We start from the raw sequence: 18,874 nt of genomic DNA, 5'->3' as shown, positions 1-18,874 counted from the left end.
AAGGAAGGATTACTCTAATTTTCAACAAATATAAGATATTTTAAAAAGATTCTAGTATCAGGCAATGTCCTTGACTGACAAACTGGAAAATCCTGAATGAGAGTAATAGATAGCTCACATCAGTTCAACACCATATTAATAAGTCCGTACTTCATGATCAAGATGTCTTTAACCAGGAACACTAAGGGTTAGTCCACAGGTACAAATTGTCAAAGAGCATAGCACACTAAGTCCTGTAATCAGACATCAATGGAATGAAATGCCTAGTTGAGGAAAAAGCTGGGAACTAGAGAAAGTTATTACAAATATATTAATTCCACAAAGAAGTCAATTCTACAAACAAAAGTTTCCCATAGATTTTGTTTCCCACAGAACATGAGCAGGCAGGGAGAGAGCCTTTGTATAATGGGGAATACTTGTCAAATTCAGTGGGTGGGGAAGTGAAATATAGCAGATAAACATGATTAAAATAGAGCACAGACAGATATCAAAATCATTATCAAATTCCCCATCCTACATTTAATGTATATCACTAAATTTATTTAAAAAAAGAACGTAGACAAAAATGACCAAGAAAAGAAGTTGATAAAAGAAAAATAAGTTGAAAGGAAGAAAAAGAACTTATAGAAAAAAATTAAAATCCAAACCAATAATGTAAATATATAAATAAATGCCAAATACCAAAAGCCCAAACTGAAAATTGGAAGAGAAACTCACTATGTCCAGTTACAACAGGTTGGGGAAAAGACCAAGTATATGAGAACAAATGGAGTCCAACTGCTCTCCCATCAACCAACTGATTCTCTGAAGTACAGACACAACCAGTACAGGAAGTGCCTTTTATTGGCTAATATCAAGAACTCCTTGTGATGTCACATGCAATGGACCAATCAAAGCTCAGTTAAAAATAAAAACACAGTTGTTTTTTGAAAAAATATTTCAGTTTACATTCTTGCCCCTAAAGACAAATGCCCTTAGCAGAGAGGGCTGCTATCCATCCCCAACCCACCCGTTACTCTCCCAGGAGTCAAGATAGACTCATTGCTGTCACAGTCACACATTGACCATATTGCTCTCACCCACCCCTGAATAAAATCAATGAGCTTTTCAAGTAGCCTAAATTTCAGATCCCATTCTCTGACATATAGCTTAGGTCTCATATTAACCAAGTCTGTTTCCTGATATTGCAGCAACTCCCTTTGTCATAGAAACCTTGAAATTCATGGAGACATACTTTGTTGGGTTGGAAAAGAACTTCAGATACCCACTGAGTGTCAATCATTACAACGTTTTGTCTCAAGGGAAGATATGCCCTAGCTACACTGTCTTTCTATAACCTCTGGCCATTTTCTCTCTGACCTGCTGAAAAAAGAAAATACATCCAGAAAGGAGTGAAATAATAAATCAAAACAAAAATAAGTCTAGGAAATAAAGCTAGACAACACTATGAAATAATTGAGCATCATAAAAGACTTTTAAGTGACCAAGACAATTCACTGGTGGATTCTATAATCTTAACTTAAATAGCAATGTTCTCCAAATATTTCAGTACCCTATCATCATGAGGGAAGGAATATTTTCACATTTTTTCATAAAAGATGCATTACCCTTATTTTCAAAACAAGTAAATAAAACTTAAAAAGAGCACAGTATCATAATGTAATTGAATAACACAGATTAGAAAATACTTAATGAGAGATAGCTCACACCAAGTTTAATACCACATTAAGAAGACCATACTTTATGATCAAGATGTCTTCACACACACCTGACACATGGTATAGAATACATACAACATTATAGGTAATTCCTATAATCAGGCATCAAATAAATAAAATGCCTTTTGAGGGAAAACTTGGGACTAGAGAAAGTGTTACCTCAAATATTCCAGTTCCACAAACACAAGAGTCACATTTTGTTTCCTAGGGGTTATGAAGAAGCAGGGGGAACAACCTTTCTCCATTTGGAAGTTCTTGTCACACTCAAAGGGTGGGTAAGTGAAATAGAGCAGGTAAATATGATCAAAATGCAATACAGGCACATACAGGAAGTCATGGTCAAATTCCTCATCAAAATCAGTTAATATGTACACTAAATATGTAAATCACACAAAACATGAGGAAAATGATAAAGAAAAGACGTTAATAAAGAGAAAATTGGGTGAAATGAGAAAAAAAGAACTTCAAGGCAAAACCAAAGCGAAAACCATTGAGGTAAATAAATGAATAAATAGATACCAAATGAATGAATCCTGGGAAATAGTCTCACTACGTTGAGATCCTCCAGGTTTTGAAAAGTCCAAATCTAGGAGAAACAACTGAATCCAACTGCTCACCCCGCAGACCCAACTGCTTCTCTGAAGAACAGGGACAAATCCCAATCTTAGGTGGTGCCCTTCTATTGGCTGATGTCTAGCTTACCTCACATAGAATCCATGTGATGTCACATGCAGCGGTCCAATCAGGGCTTGGACAAAGTCCAAAGTGACTTTTAAATATTTTTTCTCATATATTCTTGTCTCCAGCCACTACATTGTGAGTTTGAGGCCAGACTGGTCTACAAGAGGGAGTTCCAGGACAGGTTCTAAAACTACAACGAAACCCTGTCTTGAAAAATCAAAAAACAACAAAAAAAAAGGAGGTAGAGATTATGTAACCTCAGATTTATAGAAACATGTGTCAATGTAATGGGAGCACTAACGGCCTGGACATGAGCAGGGAAGTACAATTAGTTCTATGGCGTTGTCATCTCAATGTCCTCCTGACATGTCCCTGTCCTCTCCAAGGAGCATCAGTGCAATCTTAAGCGTGTTTCTATAGTCAGCCAGTGTCCACTCACATTTTAGGGGACAGAGAGAGGTAAAAAGTGGTTCAACCTAGTTCCACAACCCAAGCCCATCTCAATCCATAACAATTTTGTTGTGAGTTCTCTGTGGATTTCAGCATGAAAGACCTGACATGACAGATTGTGGGAACTTCCATAGATCACCCTCTAAATGACGCTGCCCTGTCCACTTACTCTCTCCAGCAGAACATTTCCTCCTCCTCTTCCTCCATGTCTGCACAGCCCTCATCCTGGAGTCTGTTTATGCAGACAGCTGTGCTGCTGCATTCACCAAGTCTGGCATCTGGGTATCTACCTGCATGAGTTTCTTATGCCTCCAGCTCCTGTGATGCAACCTAGAACCATCATTATTGCTTTCTCTCAGAAGCACCAGCATTCTCCACAGCAGACTCCCCTGTTCTCTTCTTGGCTTCCACAGTACTTGGGGTCAAAGTCCAATGCCTGGACAAATCTCTTGTCTCTAAGCCCAATGACTGTCGAATAGTTCTCCTTTTCTCCTAACAGAAAGAACAGCAAGCAAGGCTGGACTCCAGGGACCAACTGACCATAACATCCAGATTGGCACCATCCCACATGTATGTCTTTGGGACTCGATGGCATCCCTGTTACATGCCGCAACATTGTACAATAGCTAAGTGCTCAACCATCATTCTCGAGTGACTTATCAGAACCAAGGGCTCTGATAAAGGTTAAACCAAAAGGCAAGGCCTTTTATTGTTATTGCTTTGTGAATAAAGTGGCTGTCTTCTTCTGTAGATTTTCTCTGTACCTAACTCCTTTTCTGTTATATATTTGGGAATTAATTCCCATGATTCAGAACTGTTTCATGAAAACAGTTTCCCACTGCCAGGCCTTCATTTCTCTCCTAGGTAAACGCGGATCTGCCTTCCTACAGTTATCTTTATCAGCAGGCACTTGGTCAGTGCTTAGGGTTCAGGAGAGCATTCCGTTTAAGATATCCACACATCTCCAACAAAACAGAATCACTGCCTATCCAAGCTGCTGCTCTTCTTTTCACCACTTAAAAGATTCCTAACTCTTGATGCTCAATTTCACCTCAGTTTACTGGTGACTATAATTCATGAAATTTACTGCTTTAAGTGTTTTACTCTTAAGCCCAATTCATAATTTTACTGAAAATAAAACTTTTAGCTCTTTACTAACCACTTAAAAATATCCTTCCCTGATGGAGGAAGGTCCTTGGTTAATTAATAAAGAAACTGCTTGGCTTGATAGGTTAGAATATAGGTGGGTGGAGTAAACAGAACAGAATGCTGGGAGGAAGAGGAAGTGAGCTCAGATGCCATGCCGCTGCTCTCCATGGCAGACACAATGAAGCTCAGACCCAGGATGGACGTAGGCTAGAATCTTCCCAGTAAGCACACCTCGTGGTGCTACACACATTATTAGAAATGGGCCAAGCAATGTTTATATGAATACAGTTTGTGTGTCGTTATTTTGGGGCATAAGCTAGCCAGGTGGACGTGAGCTGGGTGGCAGGAACGCAGCCTGCAGCTCCTTCTACACTTCCCCTCTAGAATTCCCTGATGATTTAATTCCTTTCTAACTAACATTCTCCACTTCTAACTAACATGTCCAAGTTCACTGGACATATACTAGCCACTCCCACCATAGAGCTGCCAGCCACAGATCTATCTCTCTCCCTCTGTCTCTCTCTATCTCTCTGTGTATGTGTGTGCGTGTGTTTATGTGTATGTATGAGAGAAAACTCTTCTCTGATTTTTATGGGCAACAGAATTCCAGTCCTGGAGCCTGATAAGCCTGGGAAATTGTTTTTTATAAGGGTACATGTGACTGGGAATGTTTCTAACGATTAGAACAAGGAGGAAGGGGGATGAAAAAAGAAAAGAATAAAAAAACATGGACAGACATCCTATTGTAAGTAAATTTCTTACCGTTTATACTTCTAGACACCTTTTAGCTTATTGTGGTATCTTTATTGAACCCTCAGAGGGATCCCAGGAGCTGGACTTGTAGGGACCCCATTACATCCCAATCCACAGTCCCACAGAAGGACACCAGGTGACACTAGATCTTCATACTACTGTGGAAACTCGAAAATCCTATACTCATGGAATTTTAGAATCATTTCTGAAAATCTAAATATCTCAGTGTCTTATCAAATGGCAATGGGGGCAGCTGTGATGTTTTTCCTGGTGGGAACAGGTGTGTTGGGAGGTAAAGGCTTTCACACTACAGTCAGAGACTAGTTAAGACTCAAGACAAAGTTCACATCCAGAGAGGTGACACTTGGGAGCACACTTTCCTTTTCAAAGTTATTTTTTCTGTAGACTTTCCTTTCTCATTCTTCCCTCTTTCATCTGTATGACTTTACTCAACAGTCAGAGGACACCACAGTGAGATACAGAACCATGAAAATGTCCACGAAAGCTGTGGGCAGCCATGATGGAGACCCACTGATCAGGGCCCAGAGAGAACTGGAGCATTAATACACAACTGAACAGAGTCAGGGTGGGGCCACAGAACCCGGCTGCAGGTTCAGCTGAAAGAGACAAAAAGGGTTTCAACCCCCAGCTATATAAGCAGAGCCCATCCTGAAGATTAACTAAAGAATGACTCAGTTGACCATTGACATGGCAAGAAATGTTGCCCAGGGAGGCTGCCACATAAGGGATTGGGATGTTGAAAAGACCTTTGGTTCAGAGACAATTGCACCTGAGGGGGTTGTGATTATTATTATTATTAATCACTTTATTTTTCATAGATGTAAGCTGTCTTTGTGTTGTACGATGTTTTACAGTCTTGGCTTTTTGAGGGGTCTACCACCCGGTCCCCAAATAAACCATACACTGTGGCTTATTCTTACTAATGACTGCCCGACCTTAGCTTGACTTGATTCTTGTCAACTTTTCTTTGAAACAATGAAGAAAACAATCTTTTTTTTTACTATACATACCAATCCAAGTTTCCACTCCCTCCCTTTCTCTCATTCCCTTCTCTTACTCTCTGACCTCATCCCCCATCCACTCATCAGAAGTCACATTGCTTTGGGGAAGGTCCAAGTCCCTCCCTACCATATCGAGGCTGAGCAAGGTATCCATCCAAAGAGAATAGGTTCCCAAAATGCCAGTACAAGCAGTAGGGATAAATCCTGGTGCCACTGCCAGTTGCCCCTCAGTCTGCCCCAGCCATGCAACTGTCAAGAACATTCAGAGGGATTAGTTTGTCCTATGCTTGTCCTTTCCCATCCAGCTGGTGTTGGTGAGCTGCCATTAGCTCAGCTAGACTGTTTCAGTGGGTGAACCCGTCATGGTCTTGACATCTTTGCTCATATTCTCACTCGTCCCACTCGTCAACTGGACTTTGGGAGCTCAGTCCAGTGCTCCGATGCTGGTCTCTGCCTCTGTTTCCATCAGTTGCTGGGTGAAGGTTCTATGGTGATATTTAAGATATTCATCAGTCTGACTACAGGACAAAGCCAATGTGGGCACCCTCTCTCTGTTGTTATGATCTTAGCTGGGTTCATCCTTGTGTATTCTTCAGAATTTTCCTAGAGCCAGTATTCTTACTAGCCTCATAATGGCTATCACATGTATAAAAATCTCTTTCCTTGCTCTCATCTCTGTCCTTCCTCCATCTTGACTTTCCCGTTCCCTCAAGTTCTCCTTTTCCCTCCTCTTTCGCCCTCTTCTCCCACTTCTCCTGTCCGTTCTTTCCCCACCCCTATGTTCTCATTATGTCAGGCAATCCTGTCTGTTTCAACTTTCAAATTGAATCTATATATGTTTTTCTTAAGGTTCATCTTGTTTCTTAGCTTCTCTAGGATCGTGAACTATAGGCTCGACACCATTTGTTTATAGCTACTATCCACTTATTTGTGAAAACATACCATATTCATCTTTTATGATCTGGGTGCCCTAACTCAGGATGGTGTTTTCTAGTTCCATTCATTTGCCTACAAATTTCAAGATGTCATTTTTTTTTTTACCACTGAGTGGTAAATGTATAAATGTGTCAATTTTTTTTTATCCGTTCTTCCATTGAAATTGCCCACTTTTCTAAGTTAAATTATCCCATCTACTTTTTGCCTCTGGGCTTTTATCTTTCTCTATTTCTCTATACTTTACTATCCTTCTTACTCCATGGCTGGCGGGGTGGCTGGGTGGTTGGGCCCTGGTGTTCTCCTCTCCTTCTTCTCTCTTCCTCCTTCATCTCTCTATAGTCTTCTCATATTGTTCCTGCATGCTAACCCTGCCTACCTTTGCTCCTGCCTCACTATTGGTCATTCATCTCTATTAGGATGATCAGGTGTTTGGGATAGGCACGGTAACACAGCTTCACAGCATTAAACAAGTGCAGCATAAATAAAAGACACACACCTGAAAATAATATTCTCCAACAGCCACCCATCTCCATCCATACCACACTGCCTAGAAGTCACTTAGCTCTATGAATTACTGCACCAGTTTCTTGTCCCCTTCTGAGCTCTGGTGCCTAGTTCTTTCATTATGTTTCTCTTTCACTGCCTGAATTCAGAGGCCATAGCACCAGTGTGCTATTATCATGTAGCAATTATACTTCTCTTTTCATTTATGTTATAGATGTGAAGCTTGGACCTCTGATGTGACTCTCAACAGCTGGAATAGGTGCTGTCTCCAACACCGTTACTGGATTTGGGGACCCTATTTGTTATACTGGGTTACCTTGCCAATTTGTTGTAAGGGGTTTATCATCACTGTTATAGGGTTGGGTTTGGGGTGTAAATTTTATAGGCTCGGAGATCTACTTTCGAAAAAAGAAAAAGATAAAAGGGGATATAAATATGATAAATTATAAAGGTAGATTACTGAATCGATTTTTAAAAGGAACTATTAGTTTTAAAAGTTTTACATTGGTTTTACTTTTTAATATTATATACAAATTTTGTATATTGAAACAAATTTGAGATTAATTTCGTTAAAGCATATTGTACATACATTTCTAAATTTTTTTCAAGGTATTATACCTATACAGCTCATTTAACAATTTAATTCAAATTTCTAGTCCTTGAAAATTATTTTTACCAACTGTTTAGGATAATAAAGAAATAAAGGTTAATAGTTAATCACTTAGTATAAACAAACTTGTAGTCACGTTAGGTATCTTTTCAAGGTAAAACAAAAATATAATTTAGATAGATAGGTCATCTTCAAACACTTCAGAGATCTAAAGAATATGCATTGAAGATGTTTTAATAACCTACGTATTTTTTATGACAATGAGACGTGTCTGCTCCCCGAAGCACCAATCTACTTCAGAGAAGACAATGGGCATCAAAGACACTCCACATGGAGTTTACTTTCTTTGTGGAAAAAATAAACCACTGGGCAAGAAAATGCCCATGCCTCAACTGCTGACATTATGTTATCCTAATCAGACAAGCAGGACACAAAATATCCTGCTTCACAGAAAAGTCTTGTCAAATATGCTAGGCCTGTAAGCTGAAGATAGATAGCCCAACGTTGCAGAGGAACTTTGGGTGACTGTCCAGGCAGTGAGCTGTTTCTGTCATTACATTTTTTGGAAGGCACTTGCTTGCACTTTCTGCTTACTCAGTTAATATTATTTCTTTCTTGGTTCTCTGAGGGGTTGAAGATTAGATAGCTATAGTTACAGCTTACCAGACACAGAAAGCAAGTTATGATAGAAAGTAAATTGGGTATAAGACTTTGGACTCACCAAGATAGGATAGATATGAAATGTTTTCTCTGAATTTGTCAAATGCAAATGGCCTAGACATTGTTTACGTATGTTTTGCCTGTATATATTGTACATAATTATTGTACTTATTGTATATAGTTTTCTTATATTAGTTATAGCCTTTTAATTTTTTCGACAATGTAGTGGCATTTCAAATGTATTTTAATAAATAAAGACTGACTAAAGATCTGAGAGTAAAACAGCCTCACTGGTCAGCCTTACAGACCAGATTATGGTAACACACAGCTTTAATCCCAGTAGCCATAATGGCACACACCTTTAATCCCACCCTAGGTAAGGCCACCCTAGTTGCCTTAGCAATTGGGTGGTGCGTGCCTTTAATCCCAGCCCTAGAGAGGAATATAAGACAGGGGAGACAGCTCTCAGAGACAGTCTCATTCTGAGATTCTGAGAGGCAGGATCACCATTTTGGTCTGAGGTTGAGGTAAAAGCCAGTGGCTGACTGTTACTTTCCGAATTTTTAGGTTGAACCCAATTTCTCTCTCTGAGTTTTTATTATTCTTGCTTCATCTTGTCAGGTACTGGAGTGGGTTTTGTTTTTTTCCGTTGTCTGAATGTCCTAGTTCCCGTCACTGGTGCTCTTTCTGTCCATGTCAGCCAGGGTTCACTTCTGTTGCTTCCCACCCAAAGAATCTCTGCTCACGCAGTGCTACAGCAGAATTGTGTCAAGTGCAGAATCATGGAGGAAGTTCAGTCATCAGCTGCAGGGGACCTTCAGCCCTTGGTGCCTGAGGCACTTGGTGCTCGGGGGACATCTAGGAAAGGATGTGAAGCTGGAAATAGATGACAGTTGACCAAATTTGGTACATGCTACTCAGGTGAGAGGTGAGAAGATGAGCATGACTTGAGGAGAAATGGAAGAGGCATCTAACAGTAAATAAGCTCTTTATGTTATCTAGATTTCAGGTCTGGGTAATCCCGGTGTGTGTTGTCTTTATTTATTTTCAAGATGTTTACAAAGAAGTTTATTTTTATGAAATTCAAAGCATGTTTTTAATACTCAAAAAAAGATATGGATGCGCCAGCTGCAGGCCATGGGGCTCAGTCTGATGAGCAAGCAGTGAGAAGTCTTCAGCAGGGCTGTAGGCACAAGAGGACTCCCTGGGCCCCACAGGCTCTGAGGAGTCACAGGACATATTGCTCTATAATGACGTGACATCAGATGGTCAGAATGGATGGTGTCAACTCCAACAGACTAGATCCTCTCTGTGCACAGGTTTGCACAAACTCACTTTCTCGTTATTCTTCAGCAAGACAAGGCAATGATATCTTTCCCTCTGTGGAAGGAAAACTGGCACAAGCCAAGTGATGAGTTATTTTCTGCACTTGGGATGGTGCTACAGTAAGGTCAGGCTTCAGAATCGACTCCTTTACAGCAGAGCGATACTTCATAGATTCACATTTACCATCAAGTCCATAATGTCACAGAATGGGGTGGAGGAAGTGAAATAGAGTCAGACACTATCACCAAAATGCTGTATAGGCTTGTGGGAATGTTATCATGAAATTGCTAGTATAGTATACAATAACATATGTAAAATCACACAAAAGAAAATTAAGCCAATTTACAAAAAGACTAAATGAGTTTTCAAATAGGAAAACGGGTAATAATGAAGAACTAGAGAAGATTTCATAAACCAAATCTATAATGTAAACCAATGACATAAATGTAGATATTTAACAGCCAACCTTAACCCCTGGAAGCGATACCACATACTGGAACTGAACTCACTCCTGCAAGGTCCAGTATACTGGAGATTCCTAGTCTGTCAGAGCCAATTTTAAGTCCAACTTCTCTGTAGGCAGCCAACAGCTACTCCAAGATTCAAGGACAGAAGCCCAATGCAGGCACTGCCTAACATGGATTAGTTGCTAGGATGCTTTGTAATGCCTCCTTGTGATGTCACCACAGCAACCGACCAATCATGGCTTGTCAGACCTGACAGTGGTTTTGATCAGGTTCTGTAGCACAACCACTGCCTTGAATATTATTCTCATTTCTGGGACCAAATCTCAGACCAGAATCAACTCTAGGGAAGAAGGTTTATTTGTGCACAGGCTTTCAAGCGACACTGAAGCCACGGTGGTGGGAGCAGCTTGTTCCCTATAGAGCTGCGTGTTAGGTGGCTAGTGAGCCTGCATTAGAAATTCTCTATCCCCAAGTGGAGAGTTCCTCTAGCTGGCTCCACAACCATGTGACAGAAATTCCCAAACTAGAAACCCAATGCTCAACACATTGACATACATTATAATAAATCCCTGTGTCACTTTGAATTAAAAGTGCCTCATCCACATGGGGCATTTGAACACATGGACACACAGGAGAGCTGGTGGTACATTTTGGGGAACTTTATATGGTGCAGCCTTGGTGTCAGAGTCCATTCCTGGAGCTGTCCTTGAGATGAGCAATCCTAGTCTTTATTTGCTGCTTCTGCCTCCTGCTTAAGTTTGAGGCTGTGACACTCAGTCTCTTGTTTTGCCTTCAAGCTTCCAACTGGCTGCCAGGCCTGTGCCACACCACCACGGGCTCCTTCCCTCCAAAAATAAGTCAGAGATGCGCGTTCTTTCTTCAGATTCCCTGTTGATGAACTTTTTTGTAGCTTTTGGAGTTTTTTATTATTTCTTAAAAAGAAAACAACTATCTTTTTTCATTTTACATACCAATCCCAGTTCCAACTCCCTTCCTTCCTCCCATTCCCTTCACCTACCTCCCCATCCAACCCCCTATCCACTCCTCAGAGAGGGTAAGGCACATTGCTTTGGGAAAAGTCCAAGGCCCTCCGTGCTATATCTAGGCTGAGCAAGGTATCCATCCGAAGAGAACAGGTTCCCTGAAAGCCAATACAAGCAGTAAGGTAAAATACTGGCACCACTGCCAGTGGCCCCTCAGTCTGTCCCAGCCATGCAACTGTAACTCACATTTTGAGGGTCAGTTTGGTCCTATGCTAGTTGCTTCCCTGCCAGGCTGGAGTTGGTGAGCCTCCATTAGTTCAGGTAGACTGTTTCAGTGGGTGTACCCATCATGGTCTTAACCTCTTTGCTGATCACTCCTCCCACTCCTCGACTGAACTCTGGGAGCTCAGTCCAGTGCTCCGTTGCAAGTCTATGCCTCTGTTTCCATCAGTTGCAGAATGAAGTTTCTATGGTGGTATGAAGATATTCATTAGTCTGACTACAGGGCAAGGCCAGTTTTGGCACCCTCTCCTCTATTGCTTAGGGTCTTAACTGGAGTCATCCTTGTGGATTCCTGGAAATTTCTCTAGAGCCAGGTTTCTTGCTAGCCCCACAGTGGCTCTCTCAATCAAAATATCTCTTTCCTTGCTCTCATCTCTGTCCTTCCTCCATCTCAACTACCCTGTTTCCTCAAGTTCTCCTCCCCCCTTCCCTTCTCCCCTCATCTTCCCCTTCCACCCTCCCTACTTCCCCGCTGCCATGCTCCCAATTTTGTTAGGTGATCTTGTCTATTTCCCCTTTTTAAGTGGATCTATGTATGCTTACCTTAGGGTTCACCTTGTTACTTAGCTTCTCTAGGATCACGAACTCTGGGCTCATTATCCTTTACTTTGCAGCTGGTATCCACTTATAGTGAGTACATACCATATTCTTCTTTCTGGGTCTGAGTTACCTTACTCAAGACGGTGTCATCTAGTTCCATCCATCTGCATGCAAATTTCAAGATGCCATTGGTTTTTACTGAGTATTACTATAATATATAAGTGTGCCTCGTCTTCTTTATTGATTCTTTGTTTGAGGGGCATCTAGGCTGTTTCCAAGTTCTGGCTATTACAAATAATGCTGCCATGAGCATAGTTGAACAAATGCTTTTGTGGTATTTTTGAGCATCTTTTGAGTATGCCCAAAAGTGGTATTGCTGGGTCCTGAGGTAGGTTGATTCCCAATTTTCTGAGAAACCATCATACCAATTTTCAAAGTGGTTGTGCAAGTTTGTATTCCCACCAGCAATGGAGGAGTGTTCCCTTAACTCCACATCCTCTCCAACATAAGGTTTCTTTGATCTTTTCGATCTTAACCATTCTTACAGGTGTAAGATGGTATCTCAGAGTTATTTTGATTTGCATTTCCCTGATGACTAAGGATGTTGAACATTTTCTTAAGTGTCTTTCAGCTATTTGAGATTCTTCTGTTGAGAATTCTCTGTTTAGTTCTGCACCCCAATTTTAATTGGGTTATTTGGAATTTTAATGTCTAATTTCTTGAGTTCTTTATATATCTTGGAGATCAGTCCTTTGACTGATGTGGTGTTGATAAAGATCTTTTCTCATTCAGTAGGGTGCCTTTTTGTCTTATTGACTATGTCCTTTGCTTTGCAGAGGCTTCTCAGTTTCAGGAGGTCCCATTTATTTATTGTTGCTTTCAGTGTCTGTGTTACTGGGGTTATATTTAGGAAGTGGTCTCCTGTGCCCATGCATTGAAGGCTACTTCCCACTTTCTCTTCTGTCAGATTCAGTGTGGTCGGATCTATATTTAGGTTTTAATCCATTTGGACTTGAGTTTTGTGCATGGTAATAGGTATGGATCTATTTTCATTCTTCTACATGTTGACATCCAGTTATGAAAGCACCATTTCTTGATGATGCTTCTTTTTTCCATTGTATAATTTTAGCTTCTTTGTCAAAAATCAGGTGTTCATAGGTGTGTGGATTAATATCCTGGTCTTCAATTCGACTCCATTCATCAACCCTCTGTTTATGCCAATACCAATCTGTTTTCATTGCTGTAACTCTATAATAGAGCTTGATGTTAAGGATTGTGATGCCTCCCTAAGTTACTTTATTGCACAGTATTGTTTTGGCTATCCTCAGGTTCTTTTTTTTTTTTTTTTTTTTTTTTTTTTTTTGGTTTTCTCAAGACAGGGTTTCTCTGTAGCTTTGGTGCCTATCCCGGAACTATCTCTTCTAGACCAGGCTGGCCTCGAACTCCCAGAGATCCACCTGCCTCCGCCTCCCGAGTGCTGGGATTAAAGGCGTGCACCACCACCGCCCAGCTTTATCCTCAGTTTCTTGTGTTTTCAGATGAAGTTGATTATTGTTCTTTCAAGGTCTGTGAAGAATTGTGTTTAGATTTTGATAGGGATTGCATTGACTCTATATATTGCTTTTGGTAGAATTGCCATTTTTATTATATTGATCCTACCTATCCAAGAGCATGGGAGATCTTTTGTTTTTTTTTTTTTTGCTGTCTTCTTCAATTTCTTTCTTCAAAGACTTAAAGTTCTTGTCAAATAGGTCTTTCACTTCTTTGATTAGTATAACCCCAAGATATTTTATATTATTTCTGGCTATTGTGTAGGGTGATGCTTCTCTGATTTCTTTCTCAGCTTACTTACCAGGGCTACTGATTCTTTTTTGAGTTAATCTTGTATCCTGCTAAACCGCTGAATGTATTTATCAGTTGTAGAAGTTCTCTAGTAGAGCTTTGGTCACTTATATATACTGTCATACCATCTGCAAATAATGAAAGTTTGACTTCTTTCTTTCCAATTTGAATCCTTTTGATCTTCTTTTGTTGTCTTATTGCTCAAACCAGAACTTCTTGTGCCTTCATTTTCATTGAATTCTAGGAAGTCTTTTAATTCTTTATTTCTTCCTTGATGCAGGAGTGGTTCATAGAGCATTTTAATATCCATGAGTTTGTTGGCTTTCTGCGAGTGTTGTAGTTGTTAAATTCTTACTTTAAATCATGGTGATCCAATAAGACACAGGGGGTTACTCCAAATTTTGTATCTGTTATGATTTTCTTTTTCTTGATTTTCTTGGGTTTCTTTGAGATATTTATTAATTTCTTCCAATTTTTGTTTGTTTGTTCCTCCATTTCTTTAAGGGAGTTTTTCATTTCTTCTTTTAAGGTCTCCATTGTCTTCATAAAGTTACATTTAAAATCATTTTGTTCTGCTTCTTCTGGATCAGGATGATCAAGTCTTCCTGGTGTGTGACCACTGGGTTATGGTGTTACCAATTTGCTTTTTACATTGTTGGATGAATTCTTACATTGGAGCCTACCCATCTCTTCCTTCAATTGATGCCGCCAGTGTCTTTCTTTGCTTATTGGTCCATTCCTTGCAGGGTCTGTTTGCATATTTGGAAACTGTTCTTGGTCTGCTTAGTACTATCACTGTCTGTGTCTCAGGAGTTTTGGAGCAGCCTACCTGCAGGAAACTCACCTGCTGGCTGACTATAGAAGCTGATGCATGTGGGGGAGGGGCCTGAGGTTTTGCTCCAGTATGGAGGGCTTAGAGAGTGGGGGTGTCCTGCCAGGTGGCATTTCACTCATCTCTTGGTCCTCTCTGTGTAGTAGCAGGCTGTGTTTTAGAGTTCCATTATGATTGCAGGGGTTAGGATGGGGGTAATGGAGCAACCTACCTGCAGGCTGTTTATGAACTCTTATGAAAACAGAATAGCAACCAATAAACATGGGCATTGAAAAAAATGTTCGCATCCATCCACATCCATCCGTGTTCCCCAGAAGTCAAGGCAGATTCATTGCTATCATGAGTCACACTGCCTGAGTCTCCCCCACCCACCTCCACCAGAGTAACAATGACCCCTGCAAGCAGCCTCAATTCCAACTTCCTTCCCCTGCCATGTAACATAGACCTCCTATTAAATAAACCTACTTCCTGATGGTGCAGTACCTCACCTTCACTCAGAAACCTTGAAGTCCATGGTGACTTTGTCTGATGGGAATGAAACTGCTTCTGACTCCCAATGAGTGGCCACCATTACTAGAGTCCTTGTGCCTGGGTGGAGGATCCCTCCTAACACTGGAGTCCCGCCACAGCCCCCCATCTTTCCCTGCCCCACTAAAGAAGCAAACTCATATATAACAAGGAGAGACACAAGACTGTGGAAAACTTCAAAGTCTAAATAATAACCTAGGCAACACCATCTGAAATAACCAATTGGTTGGCAATGTCTTGTATTGTTACCATGAAAATTCACTGATGAATCCAACTGTTGAAATAATGGCGGCGGGCTGTGTCCCCGGCACCCGGCTGCCCCCACGGCTTTCTCCCAGCCTTCCGTTCTGTTTACTCCACCCACCTAAGGGTGGGCCTAACAAATGGGCCTAGCAGTTTCTTTATTGTTTAACCAATGAAATCAACAGATTGATATATGACACTCCCACATCACTTCCCCTTTTTCTGTTTAAACAAAAAAAAAGGGAAAGAAGCTGAGTCAGAGAGTCGCCATGATTCTCCCACTCCAGACAGATGCAGGTTAAGATCATTCCTGGTAAGCCAGCTCATGGGCTACAGCAGATTATTAGAAATGGGCTAGTCCAGGTGCGAGAGCTAGCCTAGAAGAGGCTAGCTAGAAATGGGCCAAGCGATGTTTAAAAGAATACAGTTTCCGTGTAATTATTTCGAGTAAAGCTAGCCGTGGGGGCAGCCGGGTGCCGGGGACACAGCCCGCCGCCATTATTTCAACAGAGTGGCACCCAACGTGCCAATGAACTCCACGTAAAACCTGAGAGGGCTTAAAAAGGAGAGAGAGAGAATTTAAGACAGCTTTTTGCTGTTTGTGGGTTGCGTGCCGCAAAGAAATTGTCCTGACTCAGCAGCAGGAAAAAACTGGCTGTTTTAAAATGCCGGCTTTCTGGGCTGTGCCGCCATTGCGATCTCTGTCTGGCTTCTGCAGCAGACAGAGCTTTTGAATGGAGCATTTGGAATAATGTGCTACGGCTTGGTTGATGGCAATGTGGACTGCTGTGTGCCTGGAACTGTTTGTGGCTCAGGGACACCAAAAGGCTCTGAGGCAGGAGCTGCTCAGCTCCACCATGATGAACTGTGCTGGTCTCAGGCAGGAACTACCGTAATTACGGTAAAAACAGCGCAGTAAAGGTTTAGACTTGGCAGTAAACAGGCAGTACCGTATTACCCCTATATGGTGCAACTTAGGTTTTTAAGAACTGCTTAACATTTTAAAAAATGCTCCTGGATAGTAAAAAATGTTACAGATTCACAATAAAACAGATTCAGACATAAAAGACCACACTGTTGGATGAATGTACGTAGGCTTGAGAGAGAGAAGAAAAAGAATATAGAGAATAAAGTTAATGGTTTAAAAAAAAAGGTAAAGTCTTTAAAGAGACAGAGTACAGATAGTTAAGAGATTAAAAGAAATAAAGAAAAATAAGCCACGTAAAAATGGAAAATTCACAGAGAATCTGGATTATGTACATTGTGTTTTCTTTAAAATTTTTGACTGTGAAGGAGCTAAGTACAGAGAGACATTTCATTATATGGGCTGCCAAGTGGAACCAGAATGGATATCATGAGGGTATGATTTCAGAATTTGGGTCTAAGGATATGATGCTTTGGAGAGGGTCTTCTTTTGTTTTCACAGAGGACCAGACCCTGTGGATTTCTTCTATCCCAATTTGGTATGATAGACCACGCCCTCCTGAAAGGTTGATGTGAACACCCTCAAAAAATTACTTCGCTCAACTGCCAACTGAGATGACCCTGGCACACAGGTTATACCATGAAAGACCTAATTAACTACGCCCCCATTCAGCAGGAAGCAGTTTGGAGAGAAAAAACTGCGCCCATGTTCCCAAAATATTGTTTATAAATGTTCTTTTACATTTAAAGGGGGAAATGATATAGGTATGAATAATTTGCATTGGTATGGATTTTACAGTCAATTTTGTTATATGTATATGTATTTCTGATCTTGAATAAGGTGTTGTGATTGTGTAGTTCATTTTTAAAATGTAATGTATAATAGGAAATAGAGGTTGCTAATGGATAATCATCGATGATAGTAAAGTTTGTAGTCATGTTACTTAGATTTTCTAGCTATATAGAGATATATTTCAGATAGGCATTCTTCATCTCTCAAAGGCTACAGAATATGGCATTTAAAATATTTTAATAACTTAAGACTTTTCATGACAATGAGACACTCTGCTCCTGGCAGCACCAATGTACTTCAAGAGGAAGATGGGCATCGAAGAGGATCCTTATGGAGTTTGATAGCCATTTAGGCAAGAAACTGCTCTTGCTTGGAATATTGCATAAACTGAACACAGAGAACCCACAGAGAGAGGACTACTGAACTTGCCTAAGGTGAGATGATCTTTCGGGGTTCCTGATTCATGAAAGAGTCTGCGAGACATTCTGCAGGACACAACAGATAGTGACTGAACTGACTTTGAATTTTCCTGCTTTATGGAAATGTCTGCTGGATACCGTGAGCCTGAAGGCTGAAGATGGATGCCCCAACGGTACAGAGGAACTTTGGGTGACTGTCCAGGCAGCGAGATGTCTCTGTCATTTCTAGAGTTTTAAAAGTTGCTTTTTTCTTGTTTGCTTATGTAGTATTGTATCTTTCTGGAGACTTTGATGGAGTTAAGAATAGTTAGTTATAGTTATAGTTTTTCTTAGTTATGATAAAGATTATTGTAACTTTTACTTGATAACTGTTTCGTTATATGTAATTTTGCTATGTTAAAGTTAAAGCCTTTTTTTTGTTGTTGTTTAAACCGAAAAAGGGGAAATGATGGAGGAAGGTCATTGGTTAAATTAAAAGAAACTGTTTGGCTCTCATTGGTTAGGAGATAGGTAGGTGGAGTAAACAGAACAGAATGCCGGGAGGAAGAGGAAGTGAGGTCAGACTCGACAGCTCTCCTCTCCGGAGCAGACACCTCAGAGAGAGACGCCATGCTACCTGCTCCAGGGAAGACGCACGCTATGAAGCTCCGACCCAGGATGGACTTAGGCTAGAATCTTCCCGCTAAGACCGGTGCTATACAGATGATAAGAAATGGGCTAGTCCAGGTGGGAGAGTTAGCCTAGAAGATGCTAGGTAGAAATGAGCCAAGCAATGTTTAAATGAATACAGTGTCCGTGTAATTATTTCGGGGCATAAGCTAGCTGGGCAGGCGGCTGGGGTATTGGGGACGCAGCCCTGCCGCTCCATATTACTACATCCAACATTCTAAAGACATAACTCTAATGATCCACAAATATTCCAGTAGTCTATAAAACCTGGAAAGAGTTACTCTCCAATCTTTCCATAAAATGAACTCTTTTCATAAAGCCCTTACTCTCTAAGTAAAGACACACTGAAAAGAGAAAAGTATCTGGCAGGGTCATTTACTAAAAACATGGGGATAACCTTAAGGAGAGTAAGCGATCCTTTACTGTCAATGATATTGAAAAAACCATTCTTCGTGATCAAGATGCCTTCACTGGGAACACAAGAATCAACCCACATACAAAAAATTACAAAGAGCTGAGCATAGTCACAACATCCAGTGAACA

The 18,874-nt window shown here is 40.8% G+C and overlaps 1 protein-coding gene across 4 annotated transcripts in view; it reads left to right on the top strand.

Moving 5' to 3' along the window:
- Positions 1-9,399, top strand: part of LOC142843130 (lethal(3)malignant brain tumor-like protein 2) — a 30,225-nt gene extending 20,826 nt beyond the window's left edge. The window contains exons 5-6 of one of the 4 annotated variants that reach the window (XR_012909564.1): positions 1,927-1,993; positions 3,349-3,599. The gene's annotated coding sequence lies outside the window, so the exon portion shown is untranslated. Of the gene's footprint in view, positions 1-1,926; positions 1,994-3,328; positions 3,600-7,427 lie in introns of those variants that run through there. The other 3 variants (XM_075960025.1, XM_075960023.1, XM_075960026.1) reach the window with 3 other exon arrangements.
- Positions 9,400-18,874: the final 9,475 nt, after the last annotated feature.

This window comes from Microtus pennsylvanicus, chromosome 2 (assembly GCF_037038515.1).
Source record: "Microtus pennsylvanicus isolate mMicPen1 chromosome 2, mMicPen1.hap1, whole genome shotgun sequence".
Taxonomy (NCBI): domain Eukaryota; kingdom Metazoa; phylum Chordata; class Mammalia; order Rodentia; family Cricetidae; genus Microtus; species Microtus pennsylvanicus.
The sequence above is the reverse complement of the archived record's forward strand: the minus strand, read 5'-3'. Positions and strand labels throughout refer to the sequence as shown.